Genomic DNA, 26,893 nt, shown 5'->3' on the forward strand with positions numbered 1-26,893 from the left:
CGTCAGCTCAAAACTAGTTTAATTAACTAGTTAGGCGTGTAAACGTCGCTTATAATTGCGTGTACCGTAAAAGTATCTTTCGCGTTAATAATTTTCGGATACTGTATTCCTTCATTAAAAAGAACAATCATAAAAAATTGTGCGGAATCAAATGATGAAAGAATTAATTATGAAGAATTATGGAAGAGTTAATAATTTATATTATCAGGTATTTTTAATCATTTTTAGGCTTATTTTAGTAATTTGAGATTAATTTTTTATATAAAATTGCGGATTTGCAGATTTGGAGATTTGGAGATTTGGGGAGTTGGAGATTTGGAGATTTGGAGATTTGGAGATTTGGAGATTTGGAGATTTGGAGATTTGGAGATTTGCAGATTTCCAGATTTGTAGATTTGGAGATTAAGAGATTTAGAGATTTGGAGATTTGGAGATTTTGAGATTTGCAGATTTCCAGATTTGGAGATTTAGAGATTTGGGGATTGCAGGTTTTGGGGTTTTGGGTTTTTGGGGATTTGGGGATTTGGGGATTTGGGGAATTAGGAATTTGGGAATTTGAAGATTTGGGGATTTGGAGATGTGAAGATTAGGAGTTTTGCAGATTTTAGGATTTAGAGATTTGGAGATTTGGAGATTTTAGGATTTAGAGATTTGGGAATTTGGGAATTTGGGAATGTGGGAATTTGAAAATTTGGGAATTTGGGAATTTGGGATTTTGGGCATTTGGAGATTTGGAGATTTATAGATTAGGAGATTTAGAGATTTGGGGATTGGGAGTTTTGGGGTTTTGGGGAATTGGGAATTTGGGAATTTGGGAATTTGGAGATTTGGGGATTTGGAAATGTGGAGATTTGGAGATTTGGTGATTTGAAGATTTGAAGAGTTGAAGACTTGAAGACTTGAAGATTTGAAGATTTGAAGATTTGAAGATTTGAAGATTTGAAGATTTGAAGATTTGAAGATTTGAAGATTTGAAGATTTGAAGATTTGAAGATTTGAAGATTTGAAGATTTGAAGATTTGAAGATTTGAAGATTTGAAGATTTGGAGATTTGGAGGTTTGGGAATAGGGGTTCTGGGAATTTGAGAATGTAGACATCCCACAAACTGCGAATTACGAAAATTTCGAATTTAAAGAATTAAAAAATTCATAAAACAGAAAATTAGAAAAATAAAAATTTACAGCAATAAAATCACACGAATCTCCCCATGAATCACAAAATCACAAAACACAGCATCCTACAACCATCAACTACCAATTTTCTTCGTACCTAGAAACTTTCCACGAGCTTTCCTCTTCATTTATACCTTTCACAAATTTTCCCCGTTACTTTCTCTCAGATTCACCTTCGATAATTCGAAGAAGTAAAAGTTCATTGTATCGTGCCCCGGGTTGAAAGCTCTCTGAAAGGCTCGTTTAATGGAAGCTCACGTGTAAAACGCGCGATCGTGAAACTTTCTTCTCGACGATCAAATTGCCATTTTATCGTTCGTTGATCCGATCGGACAGATTTTTCCTCGATTCGAGCGACATTAAAAGGGAAGTTTGTCTTCTACCTGGACGGTTCCTGACAAGTGATTTTCCGTCTTAATCAAGCTGATCAATCATTCCTGTGGCAAGAAGCAATCCGTCATTCCTTTGACGAATTACTGCTGACGCTGCGATCTCGTTCGAGGAGTAAGGACGCAATTATAAGGATAAATCTTCCGCTTTATTCTTTAATCGAACGTGCTGCGACGTTAGCACACTTTGAATTTAATTGCATTATTCGAATTGTAAGGATTAATCAATTTTGGGATGGGGGTGATTGTACTAAAGTTAGGTTAGGTTTATTATGACAAGTAGGTTAGGTTCATTAGGAGAAGTAGGTTAGGTTAATTATGATTAGAAGGTAAGGTTACTTATGACAGCTGGGTTAGGTTATTTATAGCAATTAGGTTAGGTTAATTATGACAACTAGGTTAGGTTAATTATGTTAAGTAGGTTTGGTTACTTATGACTACTAGATTAGGGGAATCATGACAACTAGATTAGGTAAATTATGACAACTAGATTAGGTTAACTATGATAAGTAGGTTAAGTTAATTATGACAACAAGCTTAGGTTAATTATGACAGCTAGTTCAGTTTAATTGTGACAAATAGGTTAGGTTAATCATGACAACTAGGTTAGGTTAATTATGATAAGTAAGTTTGGTTACTTATGATTACTAGATTAGATGAATTATGACGACTAGATTAGGTTAGTTATGATAAGTAGGTAAACTTAATTATGACAACAACGTTAGGTTATTTATGACAGCTAGTTGAGGTTAATTGTGACAAATAGGTTCGGTTAATCATGACAACTAGGTTAGGTTAATTATGATAAGTAGGTTTGGTTACCTATGACTATTAGATTAGATGAATTATGACAACTAGATTAGGTTAGTTGTGATAAGTAGGTAAACTTAATTATGACAACAACGTTAGGTTATTTATGACAACTAGTTGAGGTTAATTATGACAAATATGTTAGGTTGATTATGACAGCTAGGCTAGTTAATTATGTTAAGTAGGTTTGGTTACTAAGGACTTCTAGATTAGGTGAATTATGACAACTAGATTAGGTTAGGTTCGGTAGTAGGTAAACTTAATTATGACAGCAAGGTTAAGTTATTTATGACAACTAGTTGAGGTTAATTATGACAACCAGATTATGTTTATTATTATAAGTAGGTTAGGTTAATTATAGCAACTAGGTTAGTTTAATTCTGACAACAAGGTTAGGTTACTTATCCCCATTAGGTTAGGTTAATCTGACAACTAGGTTAGGTTAATAATGAATTGTTTATGCATAAAACTTCCAGTCATACAGCAACTTTCTTAACCAACGGAAAAGACGAAAGTTAAAAGCTCGTAGCTATTCGACCATCTGCTTGTCCGCGTGTAAATTACAGACTGGCACTTTCTAGCGCGAAGCGAATTTATCCCAACGACTACGTTTCTGTGCGTTTCTGTTCCAAAATTACAGGTCCCTATTAAAAATTGCTGTCATCGCTGCTAAATACACATAAACGGCTACCAAGCGTTCTCTTTGCCTCGGCATTAGGAACGTTCCGCCCAAGTTTTCCTAAAATTGCCGTATTTCTCTGCTCGTTATCACGAGTATCTCGTTAAACGCGAACGCGAACGAACAGGAATCTTAAAATGTAACAACGCGGATCCAACATTCACGGACTAAGTCCCGAGCGATTGTTGAACCAGCTTTCAGGAACAATTGGATCGCGTTTCAACGAAATTCTACTTATTCGAACATTTTCCTCGAGCTTTTTGCGAAATAGATCCTTCACGTCTACTCGACGGAGATTTTAGGATTGGGGTCTCGCGAAACAAAGATCGCGTTGTTTCGTCTTTCGTTTCCTGGAATGTTGATGTTAAGGTTGATTTGGAACATGGCAGTGGGAAGTGTGTGGAGGTAGTCTAGGTCCTAGGGAGTATTATGGATTTGGGGATTTCGGAGTTTTGGGAGGTGAAGGTTTTGGGTAACGAAATGTGGGGTTGGGAATTTAGAGATTTGGGGTTGGAGGTTTTGGGGACTTGGAGATTTGGGGATTTGGAGAATTGGGGATTTGGGGATTTGGGGACTTGGAGATTTGGGGATTTGGGGATTTGGGGATTTGGGGATTTGGGGATTTGGGGATTTGGGGATTTGGGGATTTGGAGATTTAGAGATTTGGGGATTTGGAGATTTGGGGATTTGGGGATTTGGAGATTAAGAGATTTAGAGATTTGGGGTTTTGGGGTTTTGGGGATTTGGGGAATTGGGAATTTGGAGATATGGGGATTTGGGGATTTAGGGATTTGGAGATTTGGAGATTTGGAGATTAAGAGATTTAGAGATTTGGGGTTTTGGGGTTTTGGGGTTTTGGGGTTTTGGGGTTTTGGGGTTTTGGGGTTTTGGGGATTTGGGGAATTGGGAATTTGGAGATATGGGGATTTGGGGATTTAGGGATTTGGAGATTTGGAGATTTGGAGATTTGGAGATTAAGAGATTTAGAGATTTGGGGATTCGGGGTTTTAGGGTTTTGGGGATTTGGGGAATTGGGAATTTGGAAATGTGGAGATTTGAAGATTTGAAGATTTGAAGATTTGGAGATTAAGAGTTTTAGAGATTTGGGGATTCGGGATTTTGGGGTTTTGGGAATTTGGAGATTTGAAAATTTGAGAAATTGGGAAATTGAGGATCTTAAGGGTTCAAAGCTTGGGACCTTAAGAAACTCTAACTCTAATCCTCACCGTGATCCTAACTCTGTCACTAACTCTACTCCTAACTTTAACTCTAACTCTAACTCTACTCCTAACTCTTACTCTAACTCTAACTCTGATTCTAACTTTAACCCAAATTATCCAATTCACAACTAAAAAACTGTGCTCAATCTACCATAGATCCATTCACTTATCAATTTCCCCATGGACGATTCGTTCGTCTACCGGAAGCAGCATTCGAGGCGCGAGTCGCTCATAAGAAGGAACGTGCCTCGGTATCGGGGGATTCGAATGGTATTAGACGGAAAGAAAAACATTCGTGTGCGGTGTACAGGATGTTGGCCCATTTTGTATTCCGGGTTCGCGGCAATATTTCTCCAAGTAGAATCCTACGTGCCTTCTGCGTGTTCTGGACCAACGATCCCGACAAGAACACAACCTGGCGAACGAGGTCGCGCCTCCACACGCCTCGTCTTCGAATTCCGGTCACGACGGGCGGATCCGCCGCGGAAACAGGCTACCTGCCGCGGTTACATGCTTCTTCGGGATACAACACCGACATTACACGCGTTTCGGAAAATGGTTAACCGTCGGGGGGAATAAATTGTAAACTGACGCGTTCCTTGGACGGAAGGATCAACCTTCTGCTTGTCTCTTCAGACAGTTTTTTAGTCGATTTCATGAAAAATTGCAGTTTATTGGTGGTACAAATTAAGTCATCTAAATTGCAATCATTTGTAATTTTGTTTGTTACGAGCTTTTTTTAGAATTAATTTTTAGATACATAAAACTCGAATTTGTATAGTGTAGTTCTAGCTTTAGTAGTTTAGGGTAATTATTTACAGAAGGTCATACACTTGACCCATTGTGTTGACCTTGAAATATGTTGTCAAGGACGTTATTCTTAACAACTTTTCTCTATACATATTACCCCCGTTGGGTTTTACTTTCGGAGATATTTGTAAAAATATTTTTGACATGATAATTATTTACAGAAAGTCATATACTTGTCCGATTGTGTTGACCTTGAAATATGTTGTCAAGGACGTTGTTCTTAACAACTTTTCTCTATACATATTACCCCCGTTGGGTTTTACTTTCGGAGATATTTGTAAAAATATTTTTGACATGATAATTATTTACAGAAAGTTATATACTTGTCCGATTGTGTTGACCTTGAAATATGTTGTCAAGGACATTATTCCTAACAACTTTCCTCTACACATATCACCTCCGTTGAGCTCCAATTTCGGAGATATTTCAAAAAATATTTTTAGCATGATAATTATTTATAGAAGGTCATACACTTCACCGATTGGAATGACCTTGAAATATGTTGTCAAGGACGTTATTCTTAACAACTTTTCTCTATACATATCACCCCGGTTGGGCTTCAATTTCGGAGATATTTGAAAAAATATTTTTAGCATGATAATTATTTATAGAAGGTCATACGCTTGACCGATTGTGTTGACCTTGAAATATGTTGTCAAGGACGTTATTCTTAACAACTTTTCTCTATACATATCACCCCGGTTGGGCTTCAATTTCGGAGATATTTGAAAAAATATTTTTAGCATGATAATTATTTATAGAAGGTCATACGCTTGACCGATTGTGTTGACCTTGAAATATGTTGTCAAGGACGTTATTCTTAACAACTTTTCTCTATACATGTAACCATCGTTCGACTCTTATTTCGGAGATAATCGCAAAAAATACTTTGAAGGCTGCAATTATTTATTCAAGGTCACGCACTTGACCAATGACGATGATCTTGAAATAAGTTGTCAAGGTCGATATTCTGAACACCTTTGTTTAGATACAAATTCATCTGTCAAGCTTAATTTCTGAGATATACGAAACAACTTCAGTTAAACTTGTAAAGCAAAATAGTACAATGTCACATATTTGATAAATTGTTTCTTTTTTATTAATATCCTCAGTACAATATACTGAAACATATTTCAACATACATCGTATGAATATCATACAGTCAAAAAACAGTGCTGAAATTATTAAAAAATTATTTTGAACGAATAAACTAATTTCCTTCTAAATTATCAGAAGACCTTATTTAAGACGTAATTTCAACATCCATATATTTCAAAAAACCTTAAAAATGAAGGAAGGTTAAAATATTTCAATCATGTTCAAAATATCAATCGTAAAATAAACACCTTGTATTTACACAATAAATACTTGTTATTTATATAAAAAGTTTCGAACAATATTTACTGTACGAACAGAGGCGCCATCTTGTCAACACAGTGACTGCATCGAAGATACATCGAAGGAAGAAAAGCATTCGTTCGAACATGATCCGCGCGAGTGAAATATTCTTGAAGCAAGTTTCGAGGAGCCGGCGGGTCCGATGTTTCGCCGGAACCGGGAAAACTAATTATTCATCGAGCCTCGAAGCAGTTTCCGGCAGCCGTAATGGAAAAGTTTCTTGCCGCGAGACGCGGTTGTAACGTGTGGCGTCGGGTCGCGTACGAAACTTTTATTTACGGACCGTGTAATAAAGACGATAATAGAATATTCTATAAACGGAGGGCGCAGGCACAGCGTGGTTTTCATAACGTATTCCATTAGCGGAAGTTGTACGCGGCGAACTTCCACAATAGCTGGCGGGAAAAATGATAATGGAGCCGGAGGATCGTGCAAACTCTTTGTAGCTCTCTTGAAACTGTCGATAATTGAGATATAACATCGCCCGATCGATCGCGTCGCTGAAACCCGATCATAACATGTTTTTTTTTCTCCTGGTAAAAGTTCCGGGGACGAGATTCACCCTGCATTCGGTGTCTGATCCGAGATTTACGGAAACTGCGATTTTTGAGTTTAGGATTTTAAGCTTAAGTTTTCTATTATTTCATTTTCAGACGAGTTACATTCTCAAATTTAGAAATTTCCAAATTTTCGTATTTCACATTTTTGAAATTTCTTTTGAAGATTTTCAATTTTCAGATTTGATTTCATTTTCAACTTCTCGAACTTTAGAAATCCTCCTCGAATTCCGAAATTTCTAAATTATCAAACTCTCAAGTTTCCAGGCTCCTCAAATTTCTCTCAAAATTTCGTATTTTAAATTTTCGAAATTTGCAAATCTCCGAATTCGACAATTTCCAAATCTTCAAACTTCAGAAATCTTCCACAAGTTCCTAAAATTTCAAATCATCGAACTTTCAAATCTCCATATACCAAGATCCCCAAATTTCCTAAATTAAATTTCCGAAACTCTCAAATTCCTAAACTGCCAATTGTCACTTCCACCATCTCCAGAAATTCTCCCCAAACTTAACCAAATTATCTCCCCAAATTTTCTCCGACGCTAAATACTGAATTTTAGGGCCTAATAAAAATGGTAGCATTAACAATTTTTGCCATGCGAATCGATAGTGCGCGTGTCAAATTTTCGGGGGACCGCTTGAAATTTCTCCAGTGACAAATATAAATTTCCGCTCGCTCGGATCCAGAAATGGAAATAAATATGCTCGTCGCTTCGTTCTTCCTCGCGACGCGATATTCCTGGTGACGGAATTTTTATGAGCGAGTTCTACATGGAGAACCAAACGAACAAACAGGGAAAATCTATGTATCCTCGCAAATATTTTTTACCCTCCATGGTTTCGCGATGAAATATTTATAATTGAATGCGGACAAGTTTTTTTATATTTTCGAATTAAATAGCACATACCAAGTAAATTTTGGAGACAAGTATATCGGTTTTATATTTGTATTTGGTGTTCAAATTAAATAACACATTAAGTGAATTTTGAAGTCACTAGTTGTGAGACACCCTGTATAATGAAGTTAAGATTAAATAAACAATAAAGTCGATATTAAATTTAACATCATATTAATACAGTTAATAAATCATAAGTTACAAATGTCAATAACATTAAATAACACATACCAAGTGAATTTTGAAGTCGTGACACTAGTTGTGAGACACTCTGTATGATAAAGTTAAGATTAAATAAATAGTAAAGTTTGTCGATATTAAACTTAACTTCACGCAATTAATATAGTTAATAAATCATAAGTTACAAATGTCAGTAACATTGAATAACACATACCAAGTGAATTTTTAAGTCGTGACACTGGTTGTGAGACACCCTGTATGATATATTTAAGATTAAATAAACAGTAAAGTTTGTCGATATTAAACTTAACTTCACGTAATTAATATAGTTAATAAATCATAAGTTACAAATGTCAATAACATTAAATAACACATACTAAGTGAATTTTTAAGTCGTGACACTGGTTGTGAGACACTCTGTATGATAAAGTTAAGATTAAATAAACAGTAAAGTTTGTCGATATTAAACTTAACTTCACGTAATTAATACAGTTAATAAATCATAAGTTACAAATATTAGTAAAATCCTTATTACGCTAATGATTCGATATAAGTGACCTCTGCAATAATGAAATGACCTCTACAATATAAGTGAGTAGTGCATACGCTTTGCTGGCTATGTTCAGTAAAAGATCAATGCAACTTAACATAATACATATAAAGAAAATTTTAAATCCGAGAATTCACTTATATCGAATCCCTAGTTAATATCGTATATAAATGAGTAGTGAACACGCTTTGCTGGTCATGTTTAGTAAAAACTCAATGCAGCTTCATACATATAAAGAAAACTTCAGATCCGAGAGATTATATCGAATCCCTAGTCATCGTAACATATTCCCAAAAAAAATATCGCATGTGTTAATTAACGATATTTGTGGAAAATACTAAGGCAACACGTTGCCGTAGCAACATTAATTAGCCTTGAAATATAACAGGCTGCACCTGACGCAATTACGATGGAATATCTCTCCTTTCATGCGTGATATCTAATGCAAATGAAACAATCTACGAGCTCTTCAAGTTCCACGATGTTACGTTAGATAACAACGTCAACTGCCGAGGGTAGCATCCCTCTCCTCTTTCCTTGTGCGAAGCCGTTCCTTTCCTCGGTTCAGTCCAGCTATTTCAACCGTTTCACTAATTAAAATAACAAACACCTGCAAACAGCGACTGAAGCTCCCACCATGATCTTAAATCCTTGTTCCATCCAGAAGAGGACGCTGTATCCTTTTGAACGCCGGGTAATGAGGGTTTGTTCAGTTAGAGGGTCATTTGGTAAATTCACTGAGTGGAGACAGTAATTTACTTCTTGCATATTACTCGCTACAGCGGTTTTCATAAATGTTTAAAATCTTGCAAATGTTGGGCAAAATATTTAACACATAACCTTATTGTAAATTATTAATCCTTCATCATGGCCGCTATGGAAAGTGAGTAATTTAATTTCAACTATCTTGGTAATAACTGAGAACAAAGTTTGACAAAAAATTTGGAAAAATTTTACTTTTTGAATTATATTATATTATATTATCTTCATACACTCATATAACACGTGTGATATTTAATACATTAACACTTCGTCCAATGGTACAGTTCACTCCCACGAATGTCACCCCCAGTACTTGTGTACAGTACCCTTGTATAGTCAGTGCATTTCCCAATTTTAATGCAAAACTTCGAGAGATCGACTCGCAAATGGCAGAGCCTGAAATTGTGCACCGGCAGGTACGCACATTGAAGAGGTTCTTCGAGTTCGCGTTAAATCGAATTCAAGCGAGGTTCTCGTAGACAGGGTCGGAGAGGATGAACAGTAACATAGGTGGTTTGTTATTCTGGCTTTCAGGTTATTCTAGCACGGAAGGGATTCCGACGCTGTTCTCTGCCAACTTTGCGCTTAGAGTTATGTCCTCGCGGGCAAATGCTGTGCATAACTTTGCCACGAGTGGCTGGCTGGTCTTGCGCGCATCCACCCTTGCAACCGATGCCGGATAATGTTAAGTAAAATTTAAGACCGGCTATAGTCGCTTTCCGGAGGCTACGACAGTCCTGAGACCACGTAATTCTTCCGCGAAAACACGCTGCTCTTCGAATCGTCATAAGTCAGCCCGAGGCCGGCTGAAATTTCAGGATATCCGGCAGATTTATATTGCTTTTTACCGATTTATCGTGAAAGCCGATGAGATTGTTATTTATGAGGGTCTCTTGTAAATAGAAACACTTTGCTGTGTTCAATAATTGCTTCTTATATTTGCATGCATTAGATGATTCTATTATTGAGTTACATATTGAAATTGTAAGTGTGCCACAAAATGGCTCGTAACACAAAATGGCTGACTGTCGTTTGTAACAAACATTGACTAATTTTGAATAATGTAAAAGCTGACGTCTTTTCATGACATAAAATCATTACAAAATAGCACTTGTTATGCACCAAAATGAAGCTTGAGGCTTCAAGAAAATGGCTGAGTATACTCTTCATCAAGGTTCTTAATACAAAATGGCGGACAACCACTTACAGTAAACAATGTCTAATTTTGAATAATATAAAAGCTGACGTTTCTTGATGACATAAAATCCTTATAAAATGGCACTTGTCTCACATTAAAATGAAGATTGAGGCTTCAAGAAAATGGCTGAGTATATTCTTCATCAAGGTTTTTAATACAAAATGGCTGACAACCACTTACAGCAAACAATGTCCAATTTTGAATATTATAAAAGCTGACGTCCTTTGATGATTTAAAATTATTACAAAATAGCACTTGTTATACACCAAAATGAAGCTTGAGGCTTCAAGAAAATGGCTGAGTATATTCTTCATCAAGGTTCTTAATACAAAATGGCGGACAACCACTTACAGTAAACAATGTCTAATTTTGAATAGTAAAAGCTGACATCATGTCATGACATAAAAGTAATACAAAATGGTACTTATTACATATAAATTTCAAGCTAAATGACTTAACAAAATGGCTACCTAATCCTTCACCCCATATTCTCAACAAAAAATGGCTGATTCTTCAAAAAACAAAACTTGCACTACTATTATAGTAAACAATATTTTATTTATTAAAGAACATTCAATTTGCTAAACTCTCAATTGTTTAAATCACAAAATTAATAATTAAAATTGTTATTCCATGACTTGTATATGTACTCGTCTAACAGAACTGTTCAGTTTGCATACATTTCTGAAGCTTCATAAAAAATTCAATCTCCGTAAAGGATTTGATAATACAACTCTCACCGCACTGTTTCGAAAACATTGCAAAATTATAGTTATAGAGGGTAGATCAGAGTACTCGAGAGAGGTAAAAGCTCGTTACGGTTTATAGTTTGGCCGCAGTTTATAATTTTTAACTACGGTCTCGAATTCATTCTGCTTTGCGTTTGAAAACGTGCCGCCTCTCGAACAGGGCAAACAGCTCCACGGTAAATTGCACTTTTACTTCGAAACTTTAGGCGGAACAACGAGCCGGGCGAAGGAGCGGAAGTCGTTTAAAAATAAGATTACCCTTCAAGATTTTTTACGGTCACGCGGCACTCCTGCAATTTCGAACGTTACGACGCCATTCCGTAACGAAGTACATTAGTTTCATCCCTTTACCCTCTGGCCACGGTTCTACTATAGCAAAACTGTGTAAATGTAAAGATTACGCTTCTACGTTCACGTTAAATGACCGTTTCGTTTCTTTCGCCTGTTGGAACGGCGCTGAAGTGGTCGTACAATAATCGTTACCCTTGATCGGTAGTGTAATGGCGGACGATAGCTGAAAATTTAAGAATAGATTGAAAATCTACTAGTGGTTTGTATGTTAGAGACAACTCTATCTCTCACTTATGTGTTTATTCATTTATTTTATCGTGCAAAAATATTTATAAATTAAATTGATGAAGTTTGTTGACTGGAGAAGAGTTCACCCCCTAAAAGAAATTTGGTTGTTTGTAATATTAATACATTAATACACTAAACATAACATTCAACATTTTATAATTTGTGATTTTAAAATTTTAAATTATCTATATTTTTAGTATTGGACATTTTATTAATATCTTTAAGATTCATTTCATTATTAATGTTAACTGTATACTTTTTATAAAATTCACTAACAAAACCTACATGAGGCACCTAAATATCGAAAAGTGCTCCCAAAATGGCGTCCATTCTAACGAACAAATTTTCGCTCCGTAACGAGGGGTGGTATACGATACACGTATCGAAATACGAGCCTCCGACAAAGGAAGAAGTCCAGCGACGAGAAAGTAAGAGCGTCAAAAGAATCAAAGGAAAAGAGAGAAGGACGTATTCGTTTAATTTTCGACGAAGAAAACTGAAAAAAAAGGTTCGGACGTGCACGAACACCCCCGCAGTTCCTCTCGCTTCACTCTCGACCTTTTTATTTCGGAACAGTTTTTTCCCTCGTGAAACAATTCCGCGGCGCCCCTGTTCATTGTTGAATCACGCGGTTCCTCTTCGTCCTCGCCCACTCTTCGAGGGTGGTAAACGAGGCTGCAAAGGAAACAAAGAGACCCCGTGGAAAAATGATAAAACTGCTGCAAACTTTCCGGAGAACTTTGTTATTCCCTGGCCAAGGATTCATAGGAAATAAGTAGCTACGGATTCGGGTGACGGTTGCTTCGACCATCGGCCAACTTTCGGCGTGAAACTTTCAGATTGGAAATATTTCGATGGGTCTACCTTTTTTCTCCCTCACCATAAATCAAGCGATCGAGAAGTTTTCCCTTTGAATGCATGTAATGCACGAGATTGGAATAATGGCGAGACTCTTTCTGGTTGAGCCTTTTGAACGGTGGACAAAGACTCCGTCTCGCTAAGAACCATGAGGGATAAATGATCCTGATAAATTTAGGATACGTATATCTTGATTTCTCGGGGGTTGATCGTGAGAGAATTTCCACTGGATCAAGAAACTTAGGGATCGTGAAGTTGTTGAAACTGGGATAAGGCTTTCGATATTTTAGGCTTTTTGCAGACACTTTTCATTTTCGAGAGACATCTTCATCTTCATTTTCATTTCGCAGCCTCGTGCATTTCGTTTGCTGTATTATTCATTTTGTATTAAAAGATTTTTATTAAAATGAAATTTAAACAATTCTATCACGTTTCAAGTTTTAAATTCATGTACCATATTTATAATTATGAACTTCGTCTGATAAACTGGTGAGACTGTTCCAAAATTTGTAATTGATGATCAGCCATTTTGTATGGAGAGTTTGTGTTAAAGTTGTGCAGTTGCCATTATCAAATTATATTTTACAAATCAAAATATAAGTCATCTCTAAAAGAGATTTTACAAAGACAGGTTTAGAAGTCCTCATGGCTCGACAGAAGTATGACAAAAATAAAAAGAAGCGATAAGACATTGAAAGTGAGCGAGTTAGAGTTCGACACGCTACAATTGTAAGCAAAATGGCGGCCCGTCGATACACACGCTGGGAGAAAAATTCGCGTGAACAAGATGCATTCGTGATGTTTCGAGAAACGTTGAGAATCGTTTCGTTGGATTCGCATCTTCAGCTACCGAGAGCTCACCGTCCCCAGAGAAATTTCCATGAAATACTGTAGCCGGTCACGTAACGTGAATTGCGACCGTCGGAATTTCCAATTCACTTCCTTGACGCCCCGGCATTTACTCTTAGATTTCCACTTACTTGCATCCACTTTATCGGCCAGGTCGCCGACAGTACGTGATTCAATAATTTGAAAATATCAGGGGAGGAAACGTGACTGGACAAAGACGAATAACAATACTCTAACATTTTCTCTTCGTAATATTTACGTTTCTATGGAATTTCGGTCAAATTTTTATGTATGCACTATGTACATATTACCAAATTAACTTCGTATATTTTGAAAGTGATCTGCAGCCATTTTGAATTAACAAAGCATTTTCCTCAAACCTTTAATCTTCAAACTATTATACTGACAATACCATGTTGCAATTTTAATATTACCAAATTAACTTCATATATTTTGAAAGTAATCTGCAGCCATTTTGAATTAACAATGCATTTTCCTCAAACCTTTAATCTTCAAACTATTATACTGACAATACTATCTTGCAATTCTAATATTACCAAATTAACTTCGTATATTTTGAAAGTGATCTGCAGCCATTTTGAATTGACAAAGCATTTTCATCAAACCATTAATCTTCAAACTATTATACTGACAATACTATCTTGCAATTCTAATATTACCAAATTAACTTCATATATTTTAAAAGTGATCTGCAGCCATTTTGAATTAACAATGCATTTTCCTCAAACCTTTAATCTTCAAACTATTATACTGACAATACCATGTTGCAATTTTAATATTACCAAATTAACTTCGTATATTTTGAAAGTGATCTGCAGCCATTTTGAATTGACAAAGCATTTTCATCAAACCATTAATCTTCAAACTATTATACTGACAATACTATCTTGCAATTTTAATATTACCAAATTAACTTCATATATTTTGAAAGTGATCTGCAGCCATTTTGAATTGACAAAGCATTTTCCTCAAACCTTTAATCGTCAAACTAATATAACGTAGGTGTTATTTTGCAGTATCATCCATTAATCTAGATGGATATTGTATACTTCGAAATCCGCTATTTGATGTGCAGTATGAAATTTTCATGATCTCCGTGCAAATTCGGCTGGCTGTTAAGCAGATAAGCGTACGATTACAATTAGCGTTCGATTATAGTTCGTGTTTCATTTGGAGAATCAGTGGAAAACAGGCGAGAGAATCGGAATAAAACTTTACCACCAATTTCATGTTCAAGCAACACGGAATGTTGAAAACGTTGATGCAGATATGGACGGCATTGCCTACAGCGGTTCCATTCTCCATTTTGTTTGCACTCATATTCGCTTACGATTCCGCTTTTAAAAAATACACGGAGTATTATGCTATTGTTTATATTCGATACGTTTTTTTTGGAAACGGTTGTGTACGATGTATCGTTTATTTGACTTGTCTTTTCGTTCCGAAAATTTATGAGGGTTGCTTTTAGATAACAATTGTTTATAATGGATTAGAAGTTTGAAAATTAAAAAATTTAGAAATCTATAAATCCACAGGCTAGAAATTTACAAATTTAAAGATCTATAAATCTAGTAATATGGAAAATTGAAAATATAAAAATGTAAAAATGTAAACAAGTAAAAATGTAAAAATGTAAACAAGTAAAAATGTAAAAATGTAGAAATCTAAAAATCTGAAAGTATAAAATTCTTCAAATCTAAAAGTCTTCAAATTTAAAAATCTTCAAATCTAAAAATCTTCAAATCTAAAAATCTACAAGTCTAACAATTTCCAAGGTAACATATTTATCTCCCATTAAACACAACAGCAATACTAAAATTCCCAGCAAAGTGCATTAAAGAAGCCATTTTGAATCGTGCGCCACATCGTACATCAAAAGAGCGGGAAGCAAAGAAGTTACCAAGTAATCACATTTCCCTTTTTCAATCACCATAAAAAGCAATCGCTTTCGCAAATTCGATCCATTGCTATCAAGGTAGCAGGAAGCAATTAGTTTTTACTTCAAAGAAGTTCATCGATAGTCTTAGTCGAGAAACTTGCAAACTTCTCGATATCGAGTATCGAGTTTAAACAGCATTTATCTTGCCAAAGCACGCTTAATCGCCTCTCATCAGAGACTCGAAAAAGAGATGAAACTACCGTGAAAAAAAATTGCACTGTCCGATCGCAGATAAATTGAACCATTCAATTTTTCTTTCGAGCAAGAGATACAACGTGTTCGAGTTGCTATTACATATATCGTGGATATTCTTTTTTTTCAATAGCTTCACGGTGCGTTCGTTTATCCTCGACGTATCAGGATTTATTAGTACCATCTGTTGTTCCTAGCTCGTTCGAGATGACGTAGGTGATCTAGATACGTTGCTTCCTACACGAAGCTTGATTTTATTTCCCATTCATTTTGTATGAACACGCTTTCTTCCTATTCGTGCTCTTCCAGGTTGACCATTCGGAGATAACAAAATTCATTTTTGCATGTTGGTAACAATGGAGAAAGAGATTTGTGTGAATCGGTAATTTACCAGATGTTATACTGTCACGTGCATTATCACCTGCGTTAATATTACTACACATTACAATACTTGTCACATACACAGTATGTCGGACAAGTAACGGAACTTTTCAAATTTAAGGAAAACTACTAGCGCCAATTATTAAAACAATATGTTATCTGAAAGTATGCTTCCCATTTTGTCGCGCAACGCCGCCATTTTGTTGCACAACGCCGTCATATTGTTCATCGACGTCCCAGCTAAGTATTTCTCTGTATAATAATAGCGCTATTTATTAAAACAATATGTTATCTGAAAGTATACCTCCCCTACAAAACACAGCAATCATTACTGGAATCGAGCAATGAATTGTAAACTTATAGCGTTTAATGCGACAAAACCTTTCGTCACCATGTCACAAAAAATACAATTCATTTATTGTATCTTGTAATGGTTTCATTTAACCGATATTTATCTGTAATTACATTAAGGATTCTGTGATTAATCTTTCGCTATCATAGGACCCTACACATTACTTCTTAACGGCGGGAAATTTAAACTGTCCAACCATACCTCTTCTGTTTAACAATTCATCGAATTCTATTCGACAGACATATTCATAAAATTATTCATAAAATTTATTCATAAAATAATTATTCATAACACTTATTCATAAAAATAATTATTCCTAAAACTTATTCATAAAATGACAAGTACATATTAGTATTACAACATGGTATTGTTAGTATAATAGTTTGAAGGTTAATGATTTGAGGAAAATGCATTATCGATTCAAAATAGCTGACTGCAGATCAATTTTGAAATATATAAAGTAATTTGGTAATATTAGTATTGCAAGATGGTATTGTTATTATATCAGTTCGAAGCTTGGAACTTTACGAAAAGTATTACATAAAAGTTTCTTTATTTTTCGTACAAAATGGAAGGTCATCAGATGCAGCAACGATCATGAAATGTTTCTTAATATTATAAAAGAGATCAAATATATTATATGTCAAACATATTACAATTTTCTATGTCATATTTATTACCACAATTTTTTCAAACATCTTTATTTATTGTTTTAAAAAATGAAGTTGTTTTTAACATTATCAGTTCAATACTTAATTTTGAATAAAATGGTATATCATTCGTAATACAAGCACGTTTTTAAGTATAAATCATCATCAAACAGTCGAGTAAAGAACTTCTGTCAAATATCGCTCCGTTCGCATTTACCAAAGAGCTTTCAAAGCTTCGGAATACCAAATCGTTCTGTCATGCCGATGCGTAAAAGGGAAATACACGGAGGAAAATCCGTGACTTATCAAAATTCCGTACATACGCGACACCAGTGCCGTGCACAGACCGACATAAAACACGTTGTCATGGGGCGAAACAAAAATACTGAAACAGACATACAAAACACATATGGTGGGCCGTGCAATTTGCACAGGTGGTAGTTTGGTTAATGGTAGAGAAAAGGTGAACAAAAAAGGTGAAAAAATAGAAAACAAAATTGTTTCGTTCTGCCGTTTGGAACATTAATTTAAAGATTAATTTTGTAATAGGGGTAAAAAGAAAATTTGTGATGTGACATTATTTTTTGAATCATGAAGTGGAAAATTTAGGGAGGGTTTGAGGATGTTAAAATTTGAAAATTTAGGAGGAGAGAAATTTAGAAATTTGAGGGTTTGAAAGTTTAGAAATTAGCAACTCGAGGATTTGGAATTTTAGAAATTATAAAAATTATAGATTTGAAATTTCAGAAGTTTAGAAATTTAATGATTTGAATTTTTAGAAATTAAGAACTTGAGGATTTGAAATTTTAGAAATTATAAAATTTGAGGATTTGAAACTTCAGAAGTTTAGAAATTTAAGGATTTGAATCCTTAGAAATTAAGAACTTGAGGATTTGAAATTTTAGAAATTATAAAATTTGTGGATTTGAAGCTTCAGAAGTTTAGAAATTTAATGATTTGAATTTTTAGAAATTAAGAACTTGAGGATTTGAAATTTTAGAAATTATAAAATTTGAGGATTTGAAGCTTCAGAAGTTTAGAAATTTAAGGATTTGAATCCTTAGAAATTAAGAACTTGAGGATTTGAAATTTTAGAAATTAAAAAATTTGTGGATTTGAAAATTCAAAAATTTAGAAGCTTAACGATTTGAATCTTTAGAAATTAAGAACTTGAGGATTTGAAATTTTAGAAATTATAAAATTTATGGATTTGAAGCTTCAGAAGTTTAGAAATTTAATGATTCGAATCTTTAGAAATTAAGAACTTGAGGATTTGAAATTTTAGAAATTATAAAATTTATGGATTTGAAGCTTCAGAAGTTTAAAAATTTAGGGATTTGAATCCTTAGAAATTAAGAACTTGAGGATTTGAAATTTTAGAAATTATAAAATTTATGGATTTGAGACTTCAGAAGTTTAGAAATTTAAGGATTTGAATCCTTAGAAATTAAGAACTTGAGGATTTGAAATTTTAGAAATTGTAAACTTGGACAATCCAAAATTTGAATATTCCAATATTCATAAAAACAAATAATAAAATTTGAAAATACAGTAATTGAGAAACTTAGCACCACTCAATTATTTTCCAACATCATCTTGTTTCTAAAATTTTCAACCCTGAAGCAATTCAACGCGAATCGTGTAACTCATCTTGTATTTCTACTGGGTCAACATGTATCTCTCCCTTGCCGCTCAATTTCAAGCTAGCTGTCTCGAGCAGCGGGTAATAAATTCGGGGGGAGAATACATTAAATATCAGCGTGTATCCGAAGCAACAATATACGTAGTCTCTCACAAAAATAATCTAATCCTAATTGAAATCTTAGAAGTTTTAAAGATTTCAAGCTTTCAAAATTTAACACATTGTAAATTCTTAACTTTGTAACTTTTGAACTTTGAAATATTTGTACTTTCGACCTTCCAAACTTTCATACTATGAAACACTGAATCTTGCGAACTTTAAAACTTTCTTTGAAAGATTGAAACGTGAACTTTGGAATTTTTTAAGTGAGAGCTTTACGGCTTTGGAAATTGCAATTTTTTAATATTTGGATCTTTGCATATTTTATGGAAGAGTGTTGTTTTCCTTTCTGCAGGGAAATTAAGAATAGAATATACTGAGCAATAGTTACTTTTTAGCATCAAGTTGTAGGATATGTAATTTTTCATTTAATTAATAATTTCTTGTTTGTGGCGTTGAAGTTTCACCTTCGCGAAAATTTCAACAGCGTCCATCATTGTCCCACGTGACCGCAGCGCCATATTGTCACGTGACAGACTTATGGCCGACAAGGGTTAAGCCTATTCAAATTTGCAAACTTGTAAAAACTCATCATACGAAAATTTTATATAACAAATATAATGTTAGTATATTATACAGTGTGTTAATTTTGTCCCTCCATATTCCTTAACCTTAATATATAACACAATAAAAATAAATTATAAATAAACGTAAAAATTCTTGTCACACAAATGTCCATATAAAATTACAGGGCTTCCAAATTTGCGAGTGAGTACAATATGTCCAATGTCCGTAAAATAGAAAAAAGCAATCTTACTTTCAGATCGGATCACGTAACGATCGAAATTCGAAGCTGGAGAAAAACGAAACAGAGGGAGAAAGCAGTGTGGTCGTTAGCAACTTTAGACCGATGTAACTACCCCATTGTGGTTTCGCCGAATACGTTCCGATACGATGCATAGATCGAACCACGGATCGATAGATCGATCTTTGTTACCACTGCCCGTGACTTTCTTTCCAGCGTATTCCTTTAATACGACCTTTTATTACTGCTCGACATTTGGATGCTGGCCAGTTCGAACCACCTTCCTCTCCTCACCACACTCTCTCAGCAATGGCTGCTCGTCGTTAGGTTTTCCCTTCTGTTTTCTCCGACTCCGTTGCTACGAACACATTAACGAAGAATCGAGGGCTCCACGAACCCCTTTTACGATCTTTTAATAAAAACGCCCCGGGGGAATGTAAATTGCGAGCCGGTTTCGTGTCGATGCTAGGTCGAGGAAGATTTGTCGAACGTCCTCCACCTTCTACTTCTCTTCTCGGCTGATATTGGAATTTTTACGAGTAGTATTAATCGACTGGGACAAGAATCGGAAAGGGAACTTGTTCCTTTGGAATTCATTTTTTTACACGCAATTTTATACTTAATTCGAAATTGAACATTAAGTTGAAAAATAAACGAAACATAAATTGTGACGATATATTAAGATTTATGAAAATAAATTATAAAGAAGACTAATGAAGATAAATTATAAATAAGATTCATGAAAATAAATTATAAAGAAGATTCATGAAAATAAATTATAAAGAAGATTCATGAAAATAAATTATAAAGAAGATTCATGAAAATAAATTATAAAGAAGATTCATGAAAACAAATTATAAAGAAGATTCATGAAAATAAATTATAAAGAAGATTCATGAAAATAAATTACAAATAAGATTCATGAAAATAAATTATAAATAAGATTCATGAAAATGAATTATAAAGAAGATTCATGAAAATAAATTATAAAGAAGATTCATTAAAATAAATTATAAAGAAGATTCATGACAATAAATTACAATTAAGATTCATGAAAATAAATTATAAAGAAGATTCATGACAATAAATTACAATTAAGATTCATGAAAATAAATTACAAATAAGATTCATGAAAATAAATTACAAATAAGATTCATGAAAATAAATTACAAATAAGATTCATGAAAATGAATTATAAAGAAGATTCATGAAAATAAATTATAAAGAAGATTCATGAAAATAAATTATAAAGAAGATTCATGAAAATAAATTACAAATAAGATTCATGAAAATAAATTATAAGGAAGATTCATGAAAACAAATTATGAAGAAGATTCATGAAAACAAATTATAAAGAAGATTCATGACAATAAATTATAAATAAGATTCATGAAAATGAATTATAAAGAAGATTCATGAAAATAAATTACAAATAAGATTCATGAAAATAAATTACAAATAAGATTCATAAAAATGTATTATAAATAAGATTCATGAAAATAAATTATAAATAAGATTCATGAAAGGAAGCTGACAGCCAGAGTGACAAGATCTCGTTAGGATGATTTTCAGAATAAAAGCGATATGAACTGCTCGTTTAATAACGTTAGACGGTTACTACGTCATTCGGTTAATACACAGGGGACAGTAGATTCACGAAGGAACGGGAAATAGCAGAGTGCTGAACAATGTAGTCTAGTTGTATAGAGTGTCTGACCAAACGACTGCTTGCACTACTTGCCCGCTAGACTATGGTAACATAGCCGCGTCTGATCCAACACATGATTTTCCACTTGTAAGCGATGGAGTTTCGTCCCTGTGGGAACAACATGCTAATTTTATTTCCTCTTGCCTTTATTACTTAAAGGAACTCGGAAATATTTATAAATTCATTTAATAAATTTTATTTCGGTTTAATTACGGTAATGAACACAATTTGACTGTTACGGTAGAAGTGGTTATTATTGGGATTATACAGTCTTTGAATGAAGTCAATCTTTTTAGTTAAAGTTTTTTTGTTGGTTTGTTGAGAAGTTTGAGCATTGTTGAAATTATTAACAGTGTAGGATATTCAGAATATTATATGCAACATTCAAAATAATAATATACAATATTTAAAATATTAACAACATATGATAAAATATTAACTTATATGTACATATAATATAACATATGATAACATATCAACATATGTGAACACACTATATAACATATGATAACATATCAACATATGTGAACACATTATATAACATATGATAACATATCAACATATGTAAACACACTATATAACATATGATAACATATCAACATATGTGAACACGTTATATAACATGTGATAACATATCAACATATGTGAACACATTATATAACATATGATAACATATTAACATATGTAAACATATTATATAACATGTGATAACATATCAACATATGTGAACACATTATATAACATATGATAACATATCAACATATGTGAACACACTATATAACATGTGATAACATATCAACATATGTGAACACATTATATAACATATGATAACATATTAACATATGTAAACATATTATATAACATGTGAATAAATATTAAACATACGTGAACATATTATATAACATATGATAACATATTAACATATGCGAACATATTATATAACATGTGTATAAATATTAAACATATGTGAACATATTAATATACATATATTAACATATGTGAAATATTAGCAACATACAATATTTAAAAAATGACTAACATAACAAAAAATTAACAAAATAATATTTAAAAAGTTAACATACGATATTTAAAATATTAAAAACCTATAATATTAAGAATATTAAGCATCTCCCAAATGGTACACTGAGTAACTCACAAATAGTACAGGTAAACATAACCTAACTCTAATAATCGAACCTAACCTAAATTAACAATGAATACTTAACCTATAGCGCCATCTTGAACAACTTTTAGTTTTCCAATATTCAATAATTTTCTACCTTTGATTTAATTTTAATGCAATTATTCCAACTTTCACCCTCAATTTTAATTTCTCGATAAATACAAATAAAAAAGAACAAATTTTTCTCCACAAATTTTCGACACAATCGAAACTTGTGGTTAACATTATAAAATTGTTTAAATATAAAAATATGTATAACACGGAGTGACAGAAGTTGATTGAAAGGAAAGAAGGAGAAGTTTCCAGGTGATATTCAAGACACTAAGGGTGGCTTTCAGGAACAACCCTTCGAACGAGACCTCGTAACCCCTTTAAAACTTCTCGACCTCACAGATTTCTCCCTTTCGTTTTTTCGCTTCTATTTCCTTCCTCTTTGCAACCCCGTCACGTGTTCGTAAGTTTCGCGGAACGTTTTGCCTTTTATTTCCTAACCTGCTCCCGATTTTCGACTAACGACTGCTAGAATTTCTAATTAGAATCGGTCCAGAAAAATCGTTCCGAGAATTCCATGGAAACGAAATACTGTTCTATAGTTTGAACTTAAAATTCACATAACTTGTGATTTTAATGAATGTTGCATTCTTTTGCGTGCATTGTATACAACTAGAATTTTTATGGTGTAATTAGAATTTGGGGTGGAAGTACTCTAGGTTTGTGAATGTTGTGCACTAGGTTTGATCTAGTAACTTTTGGAAATTTGGTACTTGGACGATTTGGAAAATTGAGAAATTGGAGAAGATTTGGAAGTTGGTGAATATCGTGTACTAGATTTGATCTAGTAACTTTTGGAAATTTGGTAATTTGACGATTCGGAAAATTGGGAAATTGGAGAAGATTTGGAAGTTTGTGAATGTTGTGCACTAGGTTTGGTCTAGTAACTTTTGGAAATTTGGTACTTGGACGATTTGGAAAATTGAGAAATTGGAGAAGATTTGGAAGTTTGGGAATATCGTGTACTAGATTTGATCTAGTAACTTTTGGAAATTTGGTAATTGGACGATTCGGAAAATTGGGAAATTGGAGAAGATTTGGAAGCTTGTGAATATCGTGTACTAGATTTGATCTAGTAACTTTTGGAAATTTGGTAATTGGACGATTTGGAAAATTGAGAAATTGGAGAAGATTTGGAAGTTTGGGAATGTTGTGTACTAGGTTTGATCTAGTAACTTATGGAAATTTGGTAATTGGACGGTTTGGAAAATTGGGAAATTGGAGAAGATTTGGAAGTTGGTGAATATCGTGTACTAGGTTTGGTCTAGTAACTTTTGGAGATTTGGTACTTGGACGGTTTGGAAAATTGGGAAATTGGAGAAGATTTGGAAGTTGGTGAATATCGTGTACTAGATTTGATCTAGTAATTTTTGGAAATTTGGTAATTGGACGATTTGGAAAATTGAGAAATTGGAGAAGATTTGGAAGTTTGGGAATGTTGTGTACTACGTTTGATCTAGTAACTTTTGGAAATTTGGTAATTGGACGATTCGGAAAATTGGGAAATTGGAGAAGATTTGGAAGTTTGTGAATGTTGTGCACTAGGTTTGGTCTAGTAACTTTTGGAAATTTGGTACTTGGACGATTTGGAAAATTGAGAAATTGGAGAAGATTTGGAAGTTGGTGAATATCGTGTACTAGATTTGATCTAGTAACTTTTGGAAATTTGGTAATTGGACGATTCGGAAAATTGGGAAATTGGAGAAGATTTGGAAGTTTGTGAATGTTGTGCACTAGGTTTGGTCTAGTAACTTTTGGAAATTTGGTAATTGGACGATTTGGAAAATTGAGAAATTGGAGAAGATTTGGAAGTTTGGGAATGTTGTGTACTAGGTTTGATGTAGCAACTTTTGGAAATTTGGTAATTGGACGATTTGGAAAATTGGGAAATTGGAGAAGATTTGGAAGTTTGAGAAGTTTAAAGGGAATTTGGAAATTTGAACATATGGAAAAACAATGGGAAATTTCAATTATGGCGATTGAGAGGGTTGAGAATTAAAGAGTTTGGAAATTATATGAATTGGTAATGTGAAACTTTAGAAATTTGACAGGTTGGGGAATTGGAGAACTGAAAATTGGAAATTTGAAAATATGGACATCGGACTGTAGGGAAATTGGAAAATTGGGAAATTACACTATTGTAATATTGGGAAATTGGACAATTGGACAATTTGGACAATAGGGTTACTGGGAAATTAGGAAATTTGAAAATTGGGAAATTGGAGTATTGGAGGTTTGGAAATATGGAAAATTGCAAATTTGGATGATCGGAAAATTGGGAAAATAAGAAATTGGAAAAGTGGGATAATGGGAAATAGGAAAATTTCGAAATTGGGAAAATGGAAAATAGGAAAATTTGGAAATTGGGAAAATGGAAAATAGGAACATTTGGAAATTGGGGAAATGGGAATTTGGAAAATTTGGAAATTGGGAAACTGAAAAGTTTGGAGACTAGGAAATTGGGAAATTGGGAAAATGGGAAACTGAAAAATTGGGAGACTAGGAAAATGGGAAATTGGAAAAGTGGGAAATTGGGAAAATGGGAAACTGGAAAATCTAGAAATTAGAAAAATGAGTAATTAAGAAAATGGGAACTGGAAGATTTGGAAATTAGGAAAATGGGAAATTGGAAAAATGGGAAATTAGGAAAATGGGAAATTGGAAAAGTGGGAACTTGGGAAAGTAGGAAACTGGAAAATGTGGAAATTAGGAAAATAGGAAATTGGTAATGTGGGAAATTAGAAAGTTTAGAAATTGAGTAATTGGAAAGTTTGGAAATAGAGAAATTGAGAAATTGGGAAATTGGAAAATTAAGAAATTTAGTAATTCTAAAATTAAAAAATCTTTTAATTAGTAACCTCTAAAATTACACCCCCAGTTTCAACTATTTATCGTACCCCACCTCACCAATTTAAATCACCCAAAAATTATCAATAAAATCAACACAGTTCGATAAGTATTCTATCTAAAAATTCCCATGAAATTTCTGATGTCACTGAAAGTTTGATTATTAAACAAAAATCAAGGTATTTTCGAAGCCCCGAAGAGAGGCTGTTCGTCGAGAGAGCAAGACAATTAAGAAAGAGCAATTCAAGCTGGTCAAAGAGAGATTCGTTCCACTTCTTTCCTCGACGGAATCGTTTCTGAAGTCATAAAGGCTAGGAACGTGGCACTCGTTAGTAGAAAATCGTCTACCATTAACATAGACACCTGATCCATAAAATTTAGTTCGGTTAATCGCCTCGTTTCTGCGACACAATCATCCCATCTTCCTCTTCTTTCCGTGTCTTCTTTGTTTTTATCACCTCCACACTTTTTTCTTCGTTTTCTTTCTCGGTTCTTCTCATTTCGTTCGATTATTTCGTTCATTTCCTTTTATCCTTCTCCCTCGTCTTTATCGTTCCCTTTGAATTCTTCCTTATCTCTTCAAACCCTCCCTTATCTCCGCTATAATTTTTTCTATTACCCACTAACTCCGCTTTACGATTCCCTGGTTACCTCCGTCTCATCAGTATATACCGTTTTATTTCCCAAAATGTTTGTACCCGTGTCACCTCGTTCCTTCAGTTTCTTTCATTCTGTCGTTTTTACACGCATCAGACTTTTTTCGCTGCTTTGAGAAGTCGAGTGTAAACAGAGAATGATGCTTGAACATTCAGGACGAATGTTAGAAAGATGAAGTTGCATGAAAATCAAAAGAACACCATTAGCTTTTTTCTCGATTTTAATGAAACACTGCTTTGCAGAAAAAGTCGAAACGACAGCTTTAACTGTTTCAGTTTAATTAATACCTTAGTTAATCCTTTGAATGTTATGAATTCAATATATGGAGCGTTATATGTCTGTGATAAAAATGTTTTATAAATATTAAGGTAATATGAAATAGCAGTGCAGAAATAACCGTTTCTATTTATGAAAAAATGTAACAGTAACTCTCACATTGAAGTTCATCTTTAATGAAAATTAAATATGTTACAATACAAAATTATTTAATTTTGAATATAACTGAATATGATGTGTGTTTAATTTTGCATTAAATGAAACTGGACATGACGTGTATTTGATTCTGCATTCAGTGACTGAATACAATAGCTATTTAATTCTGTATTCAATATAACTAAACATAATGTGTACATATTACGAAACTGGATGTGTATTTAATTGTGCACGGAAAACGCAAATGTAAATAATAAGGAAGTTTAATATAAAT

The 26,893-nt window shown here is 33.7% G+C and overlaps 1 protein-coding gene across 1 annotated transcript in view; it reads right to left on the bottom strand.

The window, feature by feature from the left end:
- LOC100881827 (dipeptidase 1) overlaps positions 1–26,893 on the bottom strand; it is a 194,241-nt gene that overhangs the window by 7,903 nt on the left and 159,445 nt on the right. The window lies entirely within an intron of this gene.

Source organism: Megachile rotundata, chromosome 3 (assembly GCF_050947335.1).
Source record: "Megachile rotundata isolate GNS110a chromosome 3, iyMegRotu1, whole genome shotgun sequence".
NCBI classification, from domain to species: Eukaryota; Metazoa; Arthropoda; class Insecta; order Hymenoptera; family Megachilidae; genus Megachile; species Megachile rotundata.